The sequence below is a fragment of the Cajanus cajan genome, chromosome 3 (genome assembly GCF_000230855.2).
Source record: "Cajanus cajan strain Asha chromosome 3, NIPB_CcT2T_4, whole genome shotgun sequence".
NCBI lineage: Eukaryota > Viridiplantae > Streptophyta > Magnoliopsida > Fabales > Fabaceae > Cajanus > Cajanus cajan.
Window position 1 is genome coordinate 60897424 of NC_138519.1, and position 6000 is coordinate 60903423.

Consider the following 6000-nt stretch of genomic DNA (forward strand, 5'->3'; position numbering starts at 1 on the left):
AGAGTCTTCAAGCTTTATTTCCGACCCGGACAATTTTAGGGGTCTACAGCTGCCCCCCCTTTACTTAGTCAAACGGTCTTTTGGTGTACCGGCTGACAAGTAAAGGAGTTGACCCAATTGTCCGGGTGATGCGCCGACCTTCTGACTTGTAGCGTCTTCCGGTGGAAAATTGTTGAGTAACCTCTCCAGGTTGTTGCATACCTCGGCGCTCCTGACAACCTCGGTAGCTGAGTTTACCCTCTTCAGGTCCTGCCTCTTAACATTCAGCAGTGTGAGTTTACCCTCTCCAGGTCCTGCCTCTTAACATTCAGCAGCGTGAGTTTACCCTCTCCAGGTCCTGCCTCTTAACATTCAGCAGTGTGAGTTTACCCTCTCCAGGTCCTGCCTCTTAACATTCAGCAGTGTGAGTTTACCCTCTCCAGGTCCTGCCTCTTAACATTTAGCAGTGTGAGTTTACCCTCTCCAGGTCCTGCCTCTTAACATTCAGCAGTTGAGTTTACCCTCTCCAGGTCCTGCCTCTTAACATTCAGCAGTGTGAGTTTACCCTCTCCAGGTCCTGCCTCTTAACATTCAGCAGTGTGAGTTTACCCTCTCCAGGTCCTGCCTCTTAACATTCAGCAGTTGAGTTTACCCTCTCCAGGCCTGCTTCCGTGTCTTCTGATCACTTCGGCAATGATTTGATATGATTTTTGTCTACACAGTCCACGATGCTGCTTCGACGGTTTTTCTGATTTTGTGCCGCTGAGGGCTGGATAACGCAGGGATCCGTCTAGGGGATGTGCAGTCATTCATAGGTTCTTGTGCCCCAACTTGCATTGCATTGTTGGTACCCATGGGGAATTTTTGACTCCTTGGGGTGTAGACACAGATGCTCTCTCTCTGAGTTGAGCGATGCCTTATGTTTGGCTGACGTCCTTTTGACGTGGGTGGAGTATCCCGGTTGTCCTTATTCGGGTATCTCTTTTGAATTTTCTGATTTTTGTAGCCTCTGTGTAGGCTGTTTATCCGCTGGGGATTTTGTCATTCATTTCTTGACTGGCCTCTTCTGTTAGGCAAATGATCTTGATGTTTGGTGCTTGGCTGGATGCCACATTCCGTTTGGGGAATATTTATTGATATATTTTTTTCCTTTTTTGGAAGAGTGCCTCTGAGTAGGCGAATTATCTTGATGTTCAGTGTTCGGCTGAGTGCCGGATTCCTCTTGGGGAATGGTTATTGATCTTTTTGTGATTTTTCTTGAAGGGGTGCCTCTGAGTAGGCGACTGGGGATTTAGGGATCTTATGTATCCCAGAGTATTATTTAGGAAGCCTCTGCAGGCTTAGCCTCACTCAACGCTTGAGCTGGAGAGCTATCTTCACTGAGGAAGTTTAAGTCCTTTGACTTGGATATTCTGCTTGGGAGATCGTACTTCCATTGGGGATTTTGACGATCTTGCTTTGATAGCTCTCGCTGGGAAATTTGGCCTGTGAGCTTGAGTTGAGGTTTCGCTGGGGAGTATTATTTCTGCGAGCCTCTCCAGGCTCAGTTATTCTGCATACTGTGGAGGATGTGGAGTATTATTTTGGTAAGCCTCTCCAGGCTTAGTTATTCGGTTCAAACTGTTTGTTGGATTTTCTATATCCTTGCCTTTTTTCATTTTCGGCTTTTTCTGTATTTTGCCTTTTCTTCTGATTTGGCTTTTGCTGTACAGAAATTAAAAGTGCTAAAGAAATTAAATTCAGTTATTATGAGAGAGTATTATTTCGGCAAGCCTCTCCAGGCTCAGTTATTTTGTAGGAGTATTATTTTGGCAAGCCTCTCCAGGCTCAATTATTCTGAAGGAGTATTATTTCGACAAGCCTCTCCAGGCTCAATTATTCTGAAGGAGTATTATTTCGACAAGCCTCTCCAGGCTCAATTATTCTGTGGGAGTATTATTTCGACAAGCCTCTCCAGGCTCAATTATTCTGTGGGAGTATTGTTTCGGCAAGCCTCTCCAGGCTCAGTTATTTTGAGAGTATTCTTTCGGCAAGCCTCTCCAGGCTCAGTTATTCTGTATGATGCTGTTGATTTTCTGAATCTTTGTATTTTGCTTGCTGCTGTCATACACAAGCAATTTTCTATTTTTCTATTTTATGTAATTGCCTCATGATAAGGTCTTTGAATGTGCAACTAATGTGTGTGATGCACGCGATGCAAGTTTTTATTTTTGTTCTTTTATTTAGAAAAGTGAATGACTCTCCCTATCCTCTTCTTTTTTGGAGGAGTTTCTGTCATAGACGCGAGGGAGGATTTTTGTGAGCCTTTTATGCAGGAGATTATGGATTTTACAGGAACCCCTCCAATTTTCTTTATTGACCGATTATTAAGGAATCTCATACAATTTTTAGAAATACCAATTTAAAGGCATAATCACATGGTCAAGAGAGAAAAGAAATGAATGGATATTTTATTAATATTCACAAATGTTTTTACAGAAAGATGTACAGAAGGAATTTCCGAAGAATGGCTGGCCAGGGTAGGCTATATACATTTTAGCTTTAAACAATTATATCTGTAATTGTCGCCCTTCCCGTTCCCCTAATTGCTTCGGGTGAGATGCCTGAGCCAGGAGTGTAGATACTGCAAGACGCTTGCTTCTAGAAGATTATCACTTGTACCGCCTTTCGGTTTTCGATTCAAGTGATCGTTGCTTGCTTTGTTTTTACATCTTATTCTTTTGCCCCTAATTTTTGCCTAGGACGTATCCTAGCGGGGATAATTTTGCCTTTGTTTTGCCTAGTACCCTTGTACTGGCGGGCTTTTTGTTTTGCCCTAATTTTTGCCTAGGATGCCCTTTTTGGGTTTTCATCCTAGCGGGCTTGTGCAAGCAACGTCTTCAAGCATAATACTTCTTTACCACGTCAGCGTTGACTGGGTATTGAAGTTCTTCTCCGTCCATGTTTGTGAGGATCAGTGCTCCTCCGGAGAAGGCTCGCTTTACTACGTACGGTCCTTCGTAATTCGGGGCCCACTTTCCGATTTTGTCCTTTTGAGCTGGTAGCAATTTCTTCATCACTAGCTCTCCCTCATGGTAGACTCGAGGGTGGACTTTCTTGTCAAAAGCCTTTTTGATCTTCCTTTGATAGGCTTGACCATGGCATATGGCGTTCAGCCGTTTCTCTTCAATGAGGTTCAACTGGTCATACCGGCTTTGAACCCATTCTGCCTCGGAAAGTTTTGCTTCCATGATTACTCTCAGAGAAGGTATTTCGACTTCAACAGGCAGAACTGCCTCCATTCCATAAACAAGGGAAAATGGAGTAGCTCCTGTGGATGTGCGTACTGAAGTCCTGTATCCATGGAGAGCAAAGGGTAACATATCATGCCAGTCTTTGAATGAGACAACCATCTTTTGTACTATTTTCTTGATATTCTTATTGGCTGCCTCGACTGCCCCATTCATCTTTGGTCGGTATGGGGAAGAGTTGTGGTGTTGGATCTTGAACTCCTGGCACAATCCTTCCACCATCTTGTTATTTAGATTGGATCCATTATCAGTGATGATCTTATCGGGAATACCGTATCTGCATATGATGTTTTTCCTTATGAAGGATGTTACCACCTTTCGGGTCACATGAGCATATGATGCCGCTTCTACCCATTTGGTGAAATAGTCAATGGCCACAAGGATGAATCTGTGTCCATTGGATGCCTTTGGTTCGATGGGTCCAATAACATCCATGCCCCACATTGCAAATGGCCAAGGTGAAGCCAACACATTGAGTGGCGTTGGTGGGACATGAATATTGTCGGCATATGCTTGACATTTGTGGCATTTCCGAACGTATTGGTAACAATCCCTTTCCATGGTCGACCAATAGTACCCTGCCCTAAGGATTTTCTTAGCCATTGCAGGTCCGGGAATGTGGGTACCGAAAACCCCCTCATGTATTTCTTTGATCACATTTTGAGCTTCGACTTGGTCTATACACCTCAACAAGACCGAGTCATAATTCTTTTTGTAGAGGGTTTCTCCTATTAGCAGAAATCCCATGGCCCTTCTTCGGATATGCTTTTTGTCATTATCGTTGGCCATGTCAGGATATTCCCCTTTTTTCAGATATTGTTTGATATCATGGAACCATGGACAATCGTCGATATCTTCATCTATCAGAAGGCAGAACGCTTGCTTATTATGCCGCCGGATATTAATGACAGGCATTTCATGTTCACTATCCAAGGCGAACATTGATGAGAGCGTAGCAAGGGCGTCAGCAAACTGATTCTCCTCCCTTGGAATGTATTCAAAGATGACACTTTGGAAGAATTGTGTCAAATCTTTGATATGCTCAACATATGGTATCAGTTTAGGATTTCGGACTTCCCAGTCACCTCGTAGCTGATGGATGACTAAAGCCGAATCTCCAAATACTTTGAGTTTGAGGATACCATTGTTGATAGCCGCTTGGATTCCTAACGCGCAAGCCTCGTATTCGGCCATATTATTTGTACAGTCGAAATTGAGTCTTGCTGTTAGAGGGATATGCTTTCCTTGTGGGGAGATTAACACTGTCCCAATCCCCTGTCCAAGCATGTTGGAGGCTCCATCAAAATACATGGTCCACGCATCATCTTTTGGTTCTTCATGTTGTATACTCATTATATGCTCATCGGGGAAATCATCCTGAAGGGATTGGTAATCATTGGTCGGCCCGTGTGCTAGGTAATCAGCTAGGGTACTACCCTTGATGGCTTTTTGTGTGACATGTATGATGTCAAATTCTGATAATTGTACTTGCCATCGGGCGATCTTCCCAGTGATTATTGGCTTGTCGAACACATACTTAATTGGATCCATTTTGGAAACCAACCAAGTAGTATGCCTTATCATATACTGCCTGAGCCTTTGTGTTGCCCACGCTAACGCACAGCAAGTCTTTTCTAATGGCGTGTAGCGGGTTTCATAATCTAGAAATTTCTTGCTCAAGTAGTAGATGGCTCGTTCTTTCTTTCCAGTTTCGTCCTGTTGCCCTAGCACGGCTCCCATGGACTCATCAAGCACTGTTAGATAGAGGATTAATGGCCTTCCCTCGACAGGTGGCACCAATACTGGTGGATTGGCCAAGCACTGTTTGACCTTGTCAAAAGCTCGTTGACAATTCTCATCCCAAGTTTCGGAATGATTCTTGCGCAATAGCTTGAATATTGGCTTGCACGTGTCAGTCAACTGTGCGATGAACCTTGCAATGTAGTTCACCCTGCCAAGGAATCCTCTTATCTCCTTCTCGGTTTTAGGAGGAGGCATTTCCATTATTGCCTTTACTTTATCGGGGTCCACCTCTATGCCTTTTTCACTAACGATGAACCCGAGAAGCTTACCCGACCGGACTCCGAAAGTACACTTAGCCGGATTTAGCTTAAGCTGATACTTGCGAAGCCGATTGAATAATTTTCTCAAATATTGAATATGGTTCATCTCGTCTTTCGACTTTGCGATCATGTCATCCACGTATACTTCAATTTCCTTGTGGATCATGTCGTGGAATAGTGTCACCATCGCTCGTTGGTAGGTGGCGCCCGCATTTTTAAGTCCAAAAGGCATTACCCTATAGCAAAAAGTGCCCCAGGGTGTGATGAAAGAAGTTTTCTCGCGGTCTTCCATATTCATTTTGATTTGGTTATACCCCGAGTATCCATCCATAAAGGAATAGAGCGTGTTCGTGGCTGTGTGATCCACGAGTGTATCAATATGTGGCAAGGGAAAATCGTCCTTTGGACTGGCACGATTCAGATCCCTATAGTCAACACACACTCTAACCTTTCCATTCTTTTTGATAACTGGCACAATGTTAGCCAGCCATTCGGGATATTGGGATACAACCAAGAATCCCGCGTCTAATTGTTTTTCCACCTCCTCCTTGATCTTTAAAGACCATTCGGGCTTGATTCGTCGAAGCTTTTGTTTAACAGGTCGAAACCCTTCTTTCAATGGCAACTTGTGCTCGACGATTTTAGAGTCCAAACCGGGCATATCACGG